Source organism: Siniperca chuatsi, linkage group LG3, assembly GCF_020085105.1.
Source record: "Siniperca chuatsi isolate FFG_IHB_CAS linkage group LG3, ASM2008510v1, whole genome shotgun sequence".
NCBI classification, from domain to species: Eukaryota; Metazoa; Chordata; class Actinopteri; order Centrarchiformes; family Sinipercidae; genus Siniperca; species Siniperca chuatsi.
Genome location: NC_058044.1, coordinates 7,232,837 through 7,251,788, shown reverse-complemented (window position 1 = coordinate 7,251,788; position 18,952 = coordinate 7,232,837). Strand labels below are relative to the sequence as shown.

The 18,952-nt window shown below is 39.4% G+C and overlaps 1 protein-coding gene across 2 annotated transcripts in view; it reads right to left on the bottom strand.

The window, feature by feature from the left end:
- LOC122873631 (protein ELFN1-like) overlaps window positions 1-15,956 on the bottom strand; it is a 107,432-nt gene extending 91,476 nt beyond the window's left edge. For both annotated transcript variants that reach the window (XM_044190605.1, XM_044190607.1), the window contains exon 1: window positions 15,568-15,956. The gene's annotated coding sequence lies outside the window, so the exon portion shown is untranslated. The remainder of the gene's footprint in view (window positions 1-15,567) is intronic.
- Window positions 15,957-18,952: the final 2,996 nt, after the last annotated feature.

Below are 18,952 nucleotides of genomic sequence, written 5' to 3'. Positions count from 1 at the left end.
GGCTTGGGTCAGGTTTGGACATAAAAAACAAAATGCCTGTCAGGCTCGGTTACTACTCTCTCGGACTCGGGTCAGGTACGGACAGAAATATGCCGCCCGAGCCACACTCTAATTCAGACATGAGCACATCCCAAAGGATCTCATTACTATGATTGGCTTCAGGACCTTTTAATGATCAAGACACTCTTTTATGTTGCATTTGCATCTTAAGTGTATAAAGTGCCTTAAATGCATGTGTGTGCAGTGTGGGCACATATGTGTTCGTGTGCGTGAGTGTTTTTGTTAAGACTTATAGAGCAGCAGAAGCCAATAGAGAGAGGGAGAAGAGGAGAACGGAGGTGAGCATGAGAGAAGGAAGGAGGGGTGAGGCCATGCATGGTCAAAGAGGGCAGACGTGAGCTAAATAGCTGAGTTGGCAACTGTAGACCAGAGAGGGAAGAGAAGGGTGGGTGAGTCACACTGCTGTGTGATGAGGTACAGTGTAAGGACAGTAGATTTTTTCTGCTTCTTCCTGTGGGGATATGTTCTCTGTGGCTGGAAGCAGTGAGTTGTATGCCTGCATTGTGTGGTGTTTTGTCTTTGCTTTTTTCCACTGTATTTTGTATTGTGAGGTTTTTATTGTCTGTAAACTGTAGTGCCAATTTGGCGAATACAAAAAGAGATACCCTTATCTCAAGAGACTATACTGGTGAAATAAAATGAAATAAAATATACCAAATGGTCAAACTTATGAGGACACATAGCATCCAGTGCTCCCATTAGCAAGGTTGGCCACTGATTTCAAGATAAACAGTAGAAATACTTCAATCATGCTACCGTATTTGCCATGTCAAGTAATCTACCAAGAATGAGCTCTTGCACTTGCATTTTTCCCACATTGCTGTTGTCTGTATGACCACGGATTAAAAAAATCTGATAATCCTGCCATCTCTGATTTGTTATTAAAACTAATTGTGATTTTTCAGTAAAAACTGAGTATGTACTGGTTAGTTTTGTTTGATGATGTTTTACTATACTTTGGGGGGCAAAAAAGGGGGTAGGTAATGGTCAGATAGTCATGAAATAATGAGGGACTACTTAGTAACTACTGAGTGTGATGTATCACTTTACTTGGGGATGCACAAAAAGAGTAACTAATGATTACATAATGATTAATGAATGAGTTGTTAGTTTTTGGCGCTCAGTGGCTGATTCATAATTAATCATGAACGACTCATGAAGACAGTGGACTTTATTCCGATTCACAGATATTTAAGAACTAATTATTAACGAATGATTTATTAAAATAGTATCTCCCACTCTGTTCTCTAGCAACTCATCCTTATCTACTATATAGGTCTCAAATCAAAGTTATTCAGGAACTACTCATTAACTATTCATTAATTATCAGGTCGTTCCTGATTCGTTCCTCACTCGTTCCTTAGTAACTACTCCCATTTTTGTGTATCGTGTTTGTTACCCAAAATTCTTCAAAACAAGTTGGTGTAGTCCCTCATTCGTCCAGGAGTGTTCCATCGTAGAAAAGGTTTCAGTCGTAGTCATCTGGACACTGTTTTCAGAATCAAGACGTTTCGGCTCCCATCCGGAAGTCATTCTTAATTGTGAAAATGGTCTGAGAACTCAGAAATTTAAGCAAAATTGTTACCCAGTTTATCTAATATAGGTATAAATAGTCATTGTCTCCCAAATACACTACTTCTGAGGCCTTTCTCCTTAATTTATAATGGTTATGGCAAAGAGTGTATCTCACAGGACTGGCAGGAGCAAAAAAGCTGCTGGCTGTTAGCTAAAAGAGCCTTAATAAATGATGGCCATGTAGTGTAGTAGCAGCCAATGTGAGTGCAGTGATTTGAGAGCATCAGCTTTGTTCACAGAATCCACACCGTGTGTATTTGTGTGTGTGTGGTACCTCAACATAATGGTGCACCCAGCTTTGTGTGACATGCATACAGACGCAGACACACAACAGATGTGTGATAGTTTGAGTTTACACGTCTCAATGTGTCCTTGACTGAGCTTGCTCTGAGTGACGCAGAAAGAAGCTCCACGCTCTGTAAAGTCCCCAACACTCACATCTCTCTTTCCTCTCTCTCTCCTTTCTTTCCCTCTCTGTCTCTCGTCCCACCACCCCACCCAGCAATCCGGTCTTGATTCTAAGGGACATATCTGGGGTTTAATACAATTTGTAGGGGAAGGAGGCAGAGAGGGATGAATGATATATTGACTTCTATATAAAAGCAAGGCTGGGGTGGTAATCTCATTTCAGGATGCTGTGATGAGATTCTAGCCTGTTTTCTCTCCTAGATGATGTGACTTTGGTCTTGACATCATCATGCTGCTGCCGTCTTTGTGTCTGTGTATGTGTGTGTACTGCGCATGTGTGTGCTTCATGCTCCATGATATGCTAGCCTGATTTTATCTCGATGCTCAGCTAAAATTGCATCTCTCTATTTTTGGTGGAGATATAATCTAAGTATTATTTTTGCTCTCTAAACATACTCTTTGCTCTCCTAAATTCATATATTTGAGGGCTTTTAGAAATAAAGCCATCTTTACAGAATTGCTGGTTTTTAAGACTGTAAAATACCTGTTAAACTAGCCTGCTCTCCTTTTTTATGTATGAAATATTCACGAGAAAGGCAGCATCAACAAAAAGGTCAGGCAGTGAAGACAAACATGGAGATGTTGAACTACACATTCTCGTCTTCAGAACAGGTTATTAGGCCCAAATTTAATAAAAATGTGATGGTTGAAGCCTCCCTTAAATTAAGAAAATGACTTGGTTCTATTCTCTATTCCAATTCAAGTCAGATGTTACATTTCCTAAAGAGAATATCTTGTATATTCAGATTTTTTAAGTATACAGTTCATATTAAAGCTATCGCAGACTTAGAATAGCTCAACTAGGTCTTCCTTTTTCTTCATTTTGTAACAGGTGATTCTGAACCATGCACCATGGTATTCCAGCCAGTGTCGCCTAGCAACAAGTTACTGTGTACGTTTGGTTTTTCTCATATCTCATTTGGTTGTTTGTTTTTGTATTTGTATTTATTATATTCTGTTATTAAATGCTACTTGTTGTTGCTGTATGCAATTTAATGTAAAGCAAATTGAGCTGACTTGTACTGCAATGTGCCAAAAACTAAACTATGTGGCATTTTTCAACAATTATTTGATATTTCTTGTGGCCTCAAATGTTTAGTACAGCACAGAAGATGATATATTTGAAAATAACATGATTTAAGATCAAGTTCCTTATAGGTTTAATGACATGTGTGCTTGATTTTGCAGAAAAGTCACACTACTCTGCATATACTGTAAGGAGATGACGTGGTCCACCTCCCCAACCCTAGTCACTAGTACTACTAGTAATATCTTGGCACCTGATTCACATGCAGTGAAATTTATTGGAATTTTAATATGAACTCTTTTTTCACAACTGCATTTGTCTGCTACTCAAAAAAGGTGGCAGTGGAACAGCCTTTCAGGGGGGATAGAAAATATAACAAGAACACATTACAGTATAGTGCAATCCACTACAACTGAAAGAAATACATTTCTGGTGTCACATGCTTATTGTAGCTTTTTGCTGCTTACAGTTTGTGATTTAATTTGACTTGTTTCTTGTTTTAAAATGACACTCTTTTTCAAATTTCTCTGTATCAGAGCAGTGCAATGCTTTGCTGTAGCTCTGGACGACTGGAACAGTCCTGTATGGTTGACAGCGCTGCTTGTTTGTCGTTACCCAGGATTCTCAGGGTTGTCATGGTAATGTCTGTGGGAGATCTAAGGGGGGCAGAGAAATAAGGATGGAAGTACATCTAACATTGAGCCATTGTGATACATTTAGAAACTCTTTGCCTTTACCTCCCTTAAGTTCTTTTTATTTTGTTCTCACCTGTGGAGTGTTTCAGTCTCTGCAGGCTCAAAAAAGGTATTCTGCTACACTGGATACTTACTTTAGCTGCAAAATCAATTGATTTTCACTTTTTTACATTTATGCCAAAAACACATTTCTTTTTAATTTTCAATTTATGTCCAAAACATCAGTGTACAAGTATAGAACCTGTTAAGTGTGTTAACCTATACACATTATATCTGAATTCAGACTGATGGTAGAGATTAAAATGAGATGAATGTTTAAAGGAATAGTTTGACATTTTGGGTTACGCACGCATTTGCTTTCTGTCGAGAATTTGTCACACCAGATGAGTAGCTTAAATTAACCACTTTGTTGTTTGTATTTGTAACACTTCGTTACCAAAGTGAAACCAAAAACAAACAGTGTATAGCTCCAATAAAACTAGCTGAATCGATTGTATCAGTGTTAATATTGAATCTTATTTTGATGTAACTGCCTGTCAACGTTGTTGACGTGTCAGTAGTTTTTTTCACCAAATGGGAGATATCACTGGTGTCAGAAATTTGTTTACAATAACTTCTGGGTAGAAAACCTCTGCGTCACATAACGTTTTACATACAGTTTAACTGCAGCATCATGTTGAATGTTTTCAAAATGCATGCATCTCATTCATCTACAGCGCATGTTTTATGCTTTCATATCTCACTAATAACAACACGTTCACTAACTAATTTACCTGTTGGGCCACAAACCAAAGAAAATCAAAGTTCTAGCTTACCCAAAACTAGTCTGACCAGTGGTGAGATGACACTGTTGGGTAGATTTTGTTTATAAAAGACGCTAGCAAAGGAGCACAGTACATAAAATAAGCACAGCAGAAACGTCAGATGGGTCGGATCACCGTGTTTAACTATATATCTTTAAGCATTACAGTTACGGCTGGAAATGACAACAGAAATAAACAAATTTACAGATTTTACATATCTCCGCAATTCAAATCAACTGCCAGTTGTCTACTCTGAAGTGACTTTTGTTGTTAGCGTAACATCACGGTGATTCGGTCTATATTGATATACACGAAATAATATGCTGGAGTCTTGTCGTCACTGTGAGGTTACCAGGCAACAAACACACACTCCAGGAAGTTACTGCGTCCAGCCAAAAAATAATCTGGTACATACTTTGGTTTTTGTACGGATTAAACAAACTACATATAACATGTTAATTTGTGAGCTTTAGAGGTGCCGGTAGGTTGATTTTGTTTCCTTTGGACACAGCTGGTCTAGTTGTTTCCAGGCATGGTACTAAGTAAGCTAACCGGCTGCTGGTTGTAGCTTCATATTTACCGTACAGACATGGGAATAGTATCAATCTTGTCATCTAGCTCTTGGCAAGAAAGCGAATAAGCATACAGTATTTCCCAAAATGTCGAACTATTCCTTCAATACATCTGAAGTCTTTAAGACTGGATTAGAGCAGAACCAATTAGCCGATTAATCGTTAAGTTTATTTTCAAGCAGTAATGTCAACCATCCTCTGGTTCCTGCTTCTCCAATGTGAGGATTTACTGATTTTCTCTGTTTTGCGTCATCGTAAATTCTTTAGTTCTTCGACTGTTGGGTCAGACAAAACACCTTTTTTTTTTTTTTTTTTTTTACAATTTTATTATATTTTGTAGACCAAACAACTTATTTATTAATCAAGAAAATAATTGGAAGATTAATTGATAAGGAAAACAATTGTTAGTTGCAGCTCTAGACTGCATAGCTGTTGTTTTAACACTCACAACTATGAACAGCATGTTTTTACCTCCTCAAATAAACTGAAATTAAGGAGTAAATTCTTAAGGGTTTGAGAAAAGCTCTCCAAACAAAAGCAATCTGAAAATACTTGAAGACAACATGTCACATCACAACACAATGCCTAAGAGACAGAAAAGTGACAGTAACAAAGGGAGAAAATGATAGGCTGACTACAGACTGCCATTATAAAATCACATACACCTAATATTGCTTTCACGCACACATTTAACCCCCAGCATATGCCTCAACACACTTACACACACACACACACACACACACAGAGAAATACAGAGCGTGTCATACTTCCAACGCCTAGAGTGCATACTGCAAACAGCTGTCAGATATGAACGCTGTTTCTCTCTCGTTTCCTTTTCTTTTCTCTGGTTGAACTCTCAGAGACATGCACGTAATGTATGCACACATACTCTCCCTCTCTTGTATCTCTCTCACACACACACTCACTCACTCACTCCAGTATGTCTGCGACTTGGCTACAAAAACTGAATAAAATGCACAGTGCTCTGGGAAATTAAAGGATTATACGAGATATTTAGTTTGTCTCGACACACACACACACACACTTTCCAACATCACTTCCTGCCCACACACACACACACAATTCCCAAATTGACATAAACATACACACATGACCTCTGACCTCACTCAAACACATAGAAGCAAGAAGCCCGCCCACTCATACACTCTGTCACTTAATAATTCACACAAAACAAACACACTCACACATCCTCCCCACCCCAAACACACACATGCACACTTGGCTGCCAAACACTGGTATTTTCCCTGGTGTTACTGAGCGCTAACTGACAAAAGGTTTGTATGGTTTAGCCCCTGTTGTGATTGCCAATTGGCTGATTTCACAAAGCTTGTGAATAACTGTAAGTACTAAATTGAACAAAACTGACAAAAAGGACATATTGCAGAAACTACACAGAACAGAAACATCAATGAAATGGAAACACCTTCCATGTTTGGTTAGAGGACTTCAAACAAATCAGCTGTAAGAAGCAGTCAATATCACCTATACTATTAAATGTCAGTATCACCATGCATCAGCTTTAACCATTAAGTTTATTGACTGCAGGCACTGTTTTTATATTATGCACACACTGCATCTCTATTTCATCAGTCATTAATCGTCTATTGAGTGCCTTAAAGTGAAACATATTCAATAATAATAATAATATTCAAGTATAGTGAGATCATTTCATACTGTATCCAACATAAATCAACAGTTTCATGAATTTTCTTGAATCAACATGTTTCACTTTACATTCTTAAATTGTACACCTGATTTTCAAACTGGCTTGCCTGTCAGCCAAGCCGATAACACTGATGAACTGGAAACTATATTAATTCAACTGTGAGAAAGGACTTTTTGAACTTGTTGACAATGGATGAATTCGCATTATAATACTCGGTGCCTCTCCCTCACTGGTGGTATATTGTATGATGGCGTTGTGTGTCTGTAGTGGTGTATGATTATATGTTTGAGTTAGTGTAACAGTGTTTTAACTGGTATTTGTTTCTTTTTTTAAGTTCTTGTTTAACTCCTTAAGCTATAAATTATTTTTAATTAAGATTTTTCATTATTCATTTACATTATTTGTGCAGCAATTTGTCTTATTCTGCTTTCTTTTAAGATACACAGGCATTTCCAGAAATTTCTTGAAATAACTGGAAAACATTTGAAATTATATTACTGCACTGGAAAAGAAAAAAGGAGAAAAGGGACTTTTAAGGCTCAATAATAGACAAAATTACTTGATAATATGTTTTGGGTTTTTTTTACAGTGTATGGTACTAGTTTGAAAACTGAGGCTTTACTCAATTGTTGTTTAATGGTTTGATAATGTTGTATGCTAACAGCCCTTCATCTCAACTGGTTAGTTAAATCTGTCATCAATGGTTGGTGTACGACACTGCTAAAGTTAGGCTGCATTCAGACTGATAACAGCGCTGCATCATGAAACAAAGCCTCCTCATTCCTTTTATTAACACCACTGTGGCGGCGCAGTTGGAAATACAGCACAGTTGACTCTACCTCAACTATTTTACTTGGGTAACTTGAAAGGCTGTGCTGAGTGCCACTCTTGCCTGAGCCCCATTCAAACTAGGCAACGTAAGCTATTTCACACACTTATACAAACCTACAGTGGAAACTGCTGTGCAAAATACTCTTTTCAGTTTAAAATTCCCTATTTATTGATATTTATTCATACATCTATTACTACTGTGCAATATCCACCGTCTCATTATAATCTTAATAGGCTACACTTAACTTGACAGTTCATGCACTATTACTTTTTACTTGTATTATTACATTGTATTATTATACCATATTATTATCATCAACCAGGAAACCCACTTTGTACTTTACACTTATTTTAATTTTATACTTAGACCCACTTGGCACTTAATTTATCTGACCTGTATTATAGTGTATTATATTTTTTGCTTAGTACTTCTATTCCTGTGTGCACTGACATGATACTGTAGTGAGCTAGTGTAACAAAAGAGTTTCCCCTCAGGGATCAATAAAGTATTTCTAATTCTGATACTGAAACATTAGTTATCGACAATTTCTAACTCCATTGTTCAGACATCTGAAGTTTTCTGCTGCTGACATACATACTGTAGTAGAGGACAATTTCTTTTTGAATTTCCTCTCAAAAGTTTGTTCCATTTTTTATGTGTGAATTTTTTTTGGGCGAGTTTCTTCTTGTCTTCTTAGAAAGCTTGGGCTCAGAGCCGCTGCTGTTGTGGGCCTGGAAAGCCCGTTGAGACACTGAATAGGATATTGGGCTATACAGACAAACTTGACTTGACATGGCAGACTGAAACCACAAGAAATATGATTTTTCTCTTTGTAGATGCCCAGTTGACACATGTACCACAAATGCACATAAAATAGCTTCTTCAGTCCCACAGTGATTCTTTTTGATCCTCTTCCATAACACAAAAAGAAAGAAACAAAGAGCTTACTTGTCAGCCCTACTCAGAGATTTCAGGTTTTAATACTGCCCTAATAATTGCAGTGTCAAGCTTTATGTTCTCGCACGGCACATATGAAGTTTACAGTGATAACGGTGGCAGATTTACCACTCGAAATTATTGCCAGAGGCAGACAAAAACAGTTCTAACATTTCTAGCCAGTGACTGTGGATTTTGTCATAAAGAAATGACATCTGTCACTGGGAGATTTTAACAGCTGTAGCTAGCTAGTTAATTAAGTCGACATTAGCTCCATGAGTCGGTTGAAAACACTGCCTCTGGATGACTTTTTAATGTTTACAGCTAACTCGTTTTAAAAAGAGAATGCTGTAGAAGGGTCTTAAATATGCACTTGATGGCTACATACATGATATTGTGCTGGAGACTGAGACAAAAAGTCAGCAGCTGATGATTCATATAGAAGACATGGATATACAGAAGAAGCATTGTTCTTGTATTGCAGTGTAGAGCTACTTAGTCCTAGCATTGTAAGTAGCCTATAATAAGGACAAATGTAAGATCATTTTAATGTATTTCATTCTAACATAACCCTATTTAGCTGCTCAAAGTAACATACTTGGACAAGCGTTATATTTATGACAGAGACAGAGACAAGACAGAGGTTATATTTATGCTTTATTGTTCATATTTTCAAATAATATGTTTCACTTTTTAACATTACAAGAGAAGATAGAAGACTTTTAGAATGAGGAATAAGCAATGTGTTTTCTGTAGCGTTGTCTTGGATAACACGTTTGGCTGGGGTTGTTGGAGTGTAAACTTTCTCAAGAGCACGACAGAAACACTAACATTAACTATGATATAGCATCCAGAACCAGCTTCTATGAAGAGGGGAAATACTGTGCTTTTCGAACAGGGCTTTTTTTAACATAACTTGTAACCCTAAAAAATGACATAGTATGAAACGCTGGGTTAAGTTACTAGTTAGTAGTAAGCTAGTTAGCCGGGACATGCTAATATTTGTAGTTACATAACAGCAGACACACTGTTTAATCCATTTCTTACACTTTTGCTCTTGAATTTGTTGTTTTGAAAAAGTAAAAAAAAAAAAAACAATAAAAAAACAGCCCAAACTGTTTAAATGCAGATGATCTCTCTTTTTACAACCGAATACACACAGCTTCGACATGCGTAGAAATCCAAAGACTGACAGGCCTGCTGTGCCTAGTTACGGTTGCTACAATGCCGGAAGTAAGGTTTCTCAATCCATATTTCTAGACTCTTAAGCTTGTTTTCTTTACATCTTATTTCTATGACAGGGCCACAGATTGTCAACTGGTTGTAAAATGAGCTTCTGGATATTAAATGGACCTACTAATGGTTTTTCAAACAGGGAGTAAAAAACATTTCAGGATTCAAACTGTCCCTCAAATATGAAAGTTATCTGTTAGCTAACAGAGACAATTATCTTTGCCCTTCTTCTCTATTATTTTCTCTGTCAGAGCTGCTATTAGGATATTTCAAGCAACAGGAAGGGTACACAAATGACGCCCAAACCCTAGAGAAATTTGTCACCAGAGAAGAGAGAAAAGAGAGAGATGCCTGAAAGATAAGAGAGGAGAGACGAATAAAAAAAAAAAACAATCTCCCCTGTTGCTCTCCTGCTGCAGGTATCTTGGGGTTTGAACAAGAGATCTTTGTCGGGAAATGGAGGAAGTGCCGATGTGCTGCTCAGTCAGGGGAGGTAATACCATTTCAATAGTCCAGTCTGTAGTAGTTAATGGGACAGCCAGAGAGATGTCACCTCTTAGCCCTGAAGAGCACCTCAGAACAGAACATCAGAGGGTTATAAAGTCTCTGCCAGGCCACAGTGTCTCCAAACTACTTCTGCCACAGAGACAGTCTGCACAACAGAGGGCAGAGGTAATGAAACAGAATAGAGACGAAAGCAAGCTGGGAGGAAAACACATCTATTGAACGCTTTCGCCATCTTTTCCCACCCTTTTGTTATTTTTTTCCTCTCCCTTTTCATTTTACCCTGTGGCATCCCTATCCCTCTCTCAATCTATCTTTCTGTCTCGATCACCTCTCGCCCTCTTCGCCGACTTCCCCTGCTCTTTCTTCCTCTCCCTCTCTCAGCATACACACCACGATCTCTCCTTGATTTCCAGAGAGAGGCTGGTACAGCAGCAGCCGGCATACAAACTAGCTGACTCAATACACACACACATACACACACACACATACACACACACACATACAGGCTGCATGAATAGGGTGTGTGCATTGTGAAGGTATAGAAAGATTGGAGCAGAGATGGCGAGAGATGAGAGGAATAAGCGGGAGGAGCAAAAAGGTGTTTAGGGAGGGGAGATAGAAAGAAAAAGAAAAGGTAAGACCTTTGCTGGAGAATTTAGGTTGGGATTAGCTCTAGTTCTGGCATGCTGGCATCAGCAAGACATGGGTCAGCATACATTAAGCAGCTCATTCATCATTCACGCTATGAACATGAGGTATGAGGTCACCGTTGGGTTGTCTCATTGTTTCAAAACGGAATGCTTGGCTCTCAGGATTCTTTAACTTGAGACCCAAAATGATTGTAGTTTTTAGGATTCCCAGATAAAAAGCAAACCATCAAAATTTGATGAGCTTGGGCCAAAAACGTTTAGGTACAAATCTCAGAGACACATGGCTAGATAATCCAGAGCCCGCTCGATTAATCTTGTGTGCAAGATATAGATCTTGTGCAAACTAAATAATAATTATTTTATATTATTTTTATCTTATGTGAACAAGATAAAACATACATGTCATTTTTTCAGGGCTTCGGGGGCTCTGTAATTCAAATATAGTTTTCCATATTTCCATTGTAAATTTTGCTGTCAGATACACTTAATAGAGTATAAAGTACAATATTTGCCTCTGAAATGCAGTAGAGTATAAGTAAAAAGGAAATACTCATGTAAAGTACCTCAAAATTGTACTTAAGTACAGTACTTGAGTGACTGTACTTAGTTACATTCTACCGTTTTCTAGAAAGGTACAAGAATAACAAAAAGAAAAAGACAAAGCACATAACACACAGATTAATAAAAATCAGACTGACACAGACTGGAGAACGGATAATAAACTGCCCCCCCCTTGCTTCATTATTTACATACTGTGTGCGTGCATGTTCTGTGCATGTGTGTGTGTGTGTGTGTGTGTGAGAGAGAGAGAAGAGAGAGAGTTGCAACTTGCAACAATAACTTCCTAATTACAGTTCCCCAGTGTTAGTGCAATCTTCCTGAAATGCTAACTAGCCTCCTACTGGGAATATGGTACATTATTAATCCATGTGCTTGCTTGAGCGTGTGCATTCTGTGCTAGGTAGTGTGTGTCAGCAGCATGCATGTGTGCGAGTGTTTGTGCATGCACATGTCTGTTTGAATGTCTCTACACATCCCTCGTACCCTCCCCAGAAGCTTTGTTCATATACGTGTATATGTGCTACTGTGTGTGTTGGTTCGTAATACACAATGCCATGTCATGAGTGTGGGTGTGTTTGTGTGTTACACAGAATTTTAATGTGTGTGAGTTTGGGTACTTTTCTCATGACAAGTAGCCTAATCTAAGATTTGTTTACACCTTATTTGTATTCCAATCGTATTTCAATAAGAAATCAGAAAATGAATAAATGTAACAGTAGACAATTTCTCAACAATAGCCCAGTAAAAAATGTCTTCACATTCAGACTCAGTCAGCAGGGAGGTGCCACGTTAACTATGCATGCAGATTTGCTTCCACACCATGGGGTGTCCCCTCTCAACAAAGATCAACATTATGACAAGAGATGCTGCCAGCTCTCTGTGCACCAACATGCTTAATATGAGGAACTAGTTTCTGTTGAAATATGGATGGCTTTGACAAATAATAACTGATGAGAGTTGATTTTGAAATTTAGCCTGGGATTTCAACAGATGTGTGCTCCATTTGCTCCTTTGCAGTGGCAGCTAAAGGAGCGAAAATGCAGTAAATGGATGGGAGAGCGAGGAGGTATCTCCCATTACACAACAGAGTTTCTTTAGTATTCCTGGAGAATTTGCCCCAAAGTGATGCCTCTAGGTACTAAGATTGTACCATGGATGGATAGCTCACTCCTGGGTCTACAGTAAATGATACAGAGAGAAAAGAAAACCACCTTTACAACTTCAGGTGAAGGTTGAGAGCAACAACCGGGTACTATGACAAGACAGCACAGACATTAAAACCATCACTTTTCATTCATTTGGTACTTGCAGACATTCTGGCAGTTCCTCTCTACTAAAGTTGTCACTTTTTATTACTGCTGATTTCTAATATTGCAGCCTGCCTTATACAGATGTAACCATTAGAATCCCACCATTTTTGACATTTCTGCTGCTGCGGCACAAAAAGCTTTCACTGTGTAGCTGCTTGTAGAGAGATTTTGTTTAGCTTTATTCAGTGAAGGATTTAGCTCTCAAGAATCAAAACAGAGCTGTTACCACAGGTTTACGGACCCTTTTGTTCCAGCCTGAACAAAAGTGTTCTGCTCTTACAACTCTTGAGACTGGAGAAGTGTGCTGCAGCAAGCACTGCAGTACTAATGCAGGATGAAAGCAAGATGAGCGACCTCTAAGATAGTTATCAATGAATTTCCAGGACAACTAAAGACTTCACTGTGACTGAGGATCTCTGGCCTTGAAAAGAGCCAGCCAACCATTTCTCACACCCAAACGCATAACGTCCTAAAATGAGTCATTGAAGCTGTTCTGTTTTACTGGAACTACCTCATGTCTATTCATGGTTGGAGTGGGACCCTGTTCTTCTCGCTCTTTCTATCAATCTGTCTGTCTTTCTTTTCTTTCCCATTCTCCCTCTGTGGCACTCAGCCAACAATTGGAGTCAGTCAGTGGAAAAACTCTGTTAGTAGTCCATGCCCTATGGGACAAAGTGGCAACAACATCCGTTACAACAGATAGTGGGGCAGTAGGCAGGATGCACAGGGCACAGCAGCCAAAATTTAACTGGCTGAGTGACTTTTTGTCACACACATGCACTCGGTGGGCTACTGTATTTTAACTGCACATCAAGGCTGTTTTAACAGGCCTGGATTTTTGCTGCACAGCCACATTTTAACTGGGTAAGGCTTATACATTTAAAGCCAGCAAAGTGGTGATAAACATGCAGATGGGTGGAAAAACTAACATGAAAGGATTTTAGTTAAGTGTTTGGCCACCACCCCTGGCTACTTTGCATACATTCTACAGCTCTCTGCTCCACTGGAGGGACAAACACCATTCTTCCAAAAGATATTCCCTCATTTGATGTTTTGATGATGATGGTGGAGGGCGCTATCTAACACGTCACTCCTAAATCTCCCATAGGTGTTCAGTTGGGTTGAGATCTGGTGTCTATGAAGGCCATAGTATATGATTCGTGTAATTTGCATGCCCATTAAACCATTCAGTGAGCCTCTCATGCCCTGTATGGAAGCATCTGCATTCATTATGTATCTCCACTCACTAAATCAGGTTGTTCCTTTAAAGGAGCGCCAATTTCACACATGAAGTTCAGTTTACTTGTCACGAGGAGTACTACACAGGATTTGAAAAAAACAGGCTCTGGAGCTTTTCAAAGTTTGAACATAATAATCCTGATTGTGTCGAATGAAAGACGCTTTTGAGTTACATTATGGGAAACGTAGACGGACCACATCAGACATTACGAATATATCTGATGTAATTTACGTTTGTAGTATTTATTTTGTTTGGTTAAATGTTGGGTGTTGTTATGTATGTGAAACAGTGTACGTCTTGGGACGCAACACAAATTTCAGAGAAATATTCTGATTATAAAGTCAAATCAAATCAAATAAAAGTCCAGATATCTCTGCCTCTGCTGCTTCAATTTTGACCAGAATTTATTTCCTTATCTGTCTCTTGTGAGTCCCCCAACTTTATGGGAATGCAATACTAAATCGCTGGAGTACCCCTTTAATTTGTCACCTGTCTTTACATGGTCAGTCTCTTGCATGCACAAGCACTTGTGTTAGGATGTTCTGCATTCTGTATGGATCTGCATGTTGAGACTAACATGTTAAAACTAGTGCATGGTTGGACTGAAATCTGTCAGGGGGATACATCTTTCTCCTAACTGCTTAGAATATGAAGGAATGTGGTTTTACAGTAGGCCTGATGTATGAAAGTGTTTCCTACAACAGACTTCTCACACATAAAATAAGAAACATGCTGACAGGAAACATACACATGAAAAGGAATAAAAGAGTTCCGCGTGCAGCCCAGAGTGTGCAGAGCCGCTGTCCAGGGTGCTGAACACTCAGCCCGCTGGACTGCGGTGCGGATATGAGGGCTAAACCGTGCCGGTCCCTCACTCTGACACTGCAGCCCGTCCCGGGACAAAAACTAAATTAATACCAAGTGACCAGCCTAAATGTGCGCAAAATATGACGCGTTTCAGACATATCTTTAAACGCTGAACATGCTCCGATCAAAGTTGCACAGTTTTAGGCTGCACAGACTGGAGCACGGGACGATCAGGCACCGCACACAGTCACCAGCCGATAATCTGGATCTATGTATCTGCGCCCGCATTAGCAACGGACACACGGGGATGGAGATAAGGCAAGCAAGGCTGCTTGACAATAGCCAACCGGCAGTTTCCCCTCATTCATCACGCCTACACACACACACACACACACACACACACACACACACACACACACACACACACACACACACACACACACACAGATGGGGTCAGAGTCGGTGATTTCAGACCCGCAGGAATGCCAGAGCTGTTGGCGTATTTCAAAGTTGCCTACGTAATGCGAGTCCAGCCACCCCATTGCAGGCAACATGAAATGAAGCCAAAGGCTTTGTGCGCAATCTACAGATGTTTTCACTTTACCTGTTCCAGATGCCAGCGTGGAAGAAGAAGACGCCGTTTCGCCTCGCAGGTCTCCTCGGCAAAAACGGTCCGCTCGTTGCCTCTGGCGATATGTGTGGCTGTGTAGATTTGGGTTGTTGTTGTTTTGTTTTTTTTAAAGTCTTTGTCACTAATTTGATCCCAGCTTGCACGTGTCTCCTCTGTGGTCCCTGTGAAGATCAGTGACCGGGAAAGAGCTCGGCGGCAGCACCAGCAGCAGCTAGTGTGGCGATTCACCCGCGTCAAGATTTTGGGATGCAAAACGGCGCGTGATGTGATGTGCTGCCTCCTCGCCGCTGTCTCCCTCGTTCTCCGTCTCTCTCCTCTCAGTTTCTGCCTCTCACACTGCGTCAGGCTCCACTCCCCCCCTCTCTCTCTGACTGCCTTTTGACTCTCTCTCTCTCAAACAGTGAAACAGACTGTGATTAATCAATTCAGTGTCTCTCTACCTCTACCCCTCTCTCTCTCTCTCTCTCTCTCTCTCTCTCTCTATATATATATATATATATATATATATATATATATATATATATATATATATATATATATATATGTGTGTGTGTATATATATATGTGTGTGTGTGTGTGTGTGTGTGTGTGTGTGTGTGTGCCTCAATCACCCTCAATCCGTGGCCTCCCACCTCTGAACTGAAGCGACCGCAGGCCAGCTGTTCCGGTAGAGGAGAGAGGGTTGCATGGCACTTCACGCGCCGCAGACAGTCATTTAGATTAGATGCTTTCCCATTTGGAGAGGGAGATAGCCTGATAAGTACAGTAATATCAAACTCAAGCTGCCAAAGTTCTTGACGAAATTGTATGAAATCCAGGCTATTGGAGTTCTTTGGGAGAATGAAAGAGTCCTACAGCACATTAGAGAAATACTGTATTATTTGGAAGTGATGGGAATCCACATTTCCTGGTGTTTTTCTGCACTCCAGCTGCTGGTTGATGCACCAGGTCTCTGCTCCTGGAGGCAAAGCTACAGTAGCCCTACCAGAATGAACAGTCCAATGTTATTTGAGGTTGGCTGTTTGCCTAAATGCACTATGGGGCAACCTGATGTCCTGTCAGCAGACATGGTCAGATTAACTGCCTCTTTAGTACAGGCACACACAGGCCCACATGCACTCACACAGGCATGGAGGCTGATAAATTACCAACTTGAAAGAGAAATGAACGCATGAATACCACAGTACAATATGCACATGTACTGTAATCTAAAAAAAACATGACTCCTATTCAAAGTCTTGCACATTAACTGACCCTTTTTCACAGATAGCATAAATCCACAGCTGTATGTTCTGTGGCTGACATCATATGTCGCATTAGTGGATATACAGACTATATATAAACCCAGTAATCTGCCATTATATGGCTGTAGGTGATGGCTGACTTTGGAGTGAACCACACCCCTGTTACCCTCATATATGACTGAGTTATTAGGAATTAGGGGGATGAGAGGCAGATGAAGTCAGGGAGGGAAAAAGGAAGAAACATAAGAAGCCTCTCTTCCTGTCTGTCTGTGCATATGTGGATCGAATAGATGAGACCATGCTGAAGTGTCCATGAATGACATACTAAATAATCTGCATCTGCGCCAGGTGCGCTGTTAGTTGCTGACCTTTGACCTGACCTCTGACCTGTTAATTTCTGCACAGGGGATGAATATATAATGAGGCATGATATTATTGATAGAATAAAAACGTCAATTAGATGACACATTTTCTAATATGCAGTGGAGCCATGGTGCTTTTACATACAGCATTGGGTCACAACAACCAGGGACTTAGCTACCATGTCCTCTGATTTTATTCTTGTGAATTTGGAGGTTTAAAGTTCATCTTTAAGATTTTCATGAAATCAAACCCCATTTTTATACTATTTATGGTCAACCTTTTTTCAGCAAGAGCCAATCAATGTATTTACATTCAGTAATCACCTCTCTGTATAGTATAGTTTTCATTGTTACTGGCGGAGTCCGCCACAGGGTTCAAATTGCCTTCACATGCGTGAGGGTTTCACAGGAAACGATCCATGCATGTAATCCATGTTACCATTTGTAATTGTATTTAATTGAAATCAGCCTCACTGTTTACTGTTCACTTTCCTTATGCTGTATCAGAGCTATTAATTTACTGCTAATGCAAATGCAACATTTCCTACTCCTGCTGCTTAACATTAAGAATGTTCAACTGGTGAAACACAGGGGTGGCTTTTATTGTGACATAGTCAAAGAAATGCAGTGAAATAGTGGTAACCATGAACATTCATAAAAAATGCATACAAAACAAGACAACACTCATTTTCAGCATTTTTTGACAGCAGATCAGTTTTAAATATTGCAGGGAGTAATGGAACAAGAAGGAACAGCGACAGTGAGCTTTTAGATGAAGACCTGCAGGCGACAAGCTGCACACCTCCAACTCCTCAGCAAGGTAACTCCTTTTTCTGTCTCCTGCTGTTGTGTGGGAAACTTCTTGCATCGTGCGCAGCATGTAATCAGATCACGGTTGCTCATGACATGATGGAAAAAAGGCCAATTAGTGTCTGACATCTTTATTAAAACAACAGGAGTTTGTTTGGCTGTACTGTGAACAGATACATCAGTTGCTCTTCTGTTGTATTTCTGACAAAGTAGCTGCTCAATAAGTGTTTGCTGCCCCCAGACTTCTGGGACCTGTAGTACCAAACCACTGCTGTCACCAAATCAACTAGGACTGAAATCTGAGTTTCAACAATTAAAGACCTATACTTGGTGGGTATTTTACAAGCCAATTATATTATTTTTTAATAAATACTGTATGTTTATATTTGACTACTTTTAGGCCAACAAAATAATACATTATGGAAGGCTGTGAAGAAAGCATTTAGACCTTAAAGTTGTAATAAAATTTACAGAAGGTGTAACTGAACAGTTAACTTTAGTTGAAATATAAAAAATCTAAATACTTCGAAAACATAGAGACTTTTTTAATGTTTCTTAATGGTTTCTACTTAAAAGAAATGAAGGCAGTTGGGGGTGCAGGCACTACAGAGCTGCAAGTCCACATCTAGTGAAGAAGGGGAATCTTGATTTGGAAAACATAAAAACATAGTATCCCGGTGAAAGGAAGAAATCTGTAAAAATCTGTGATATTTAGTGCAACTCAATATTTAATTTGTGATCAAGGTGTGTTAAACAGAAGTGTATTTGGGGCATCAATGTATTGATTATACACTATCCCACCTTAATACATAGGATCTGCTAAAAATACATAATCAATTCACATAGCTTCTTTTTTTAAGCAATAATCAATATGAAACACCCTGTAACAATCAAATTGAACCCAAACTAATTGCTCCCCTGTGCAGACTGTAAAGCTGAAAC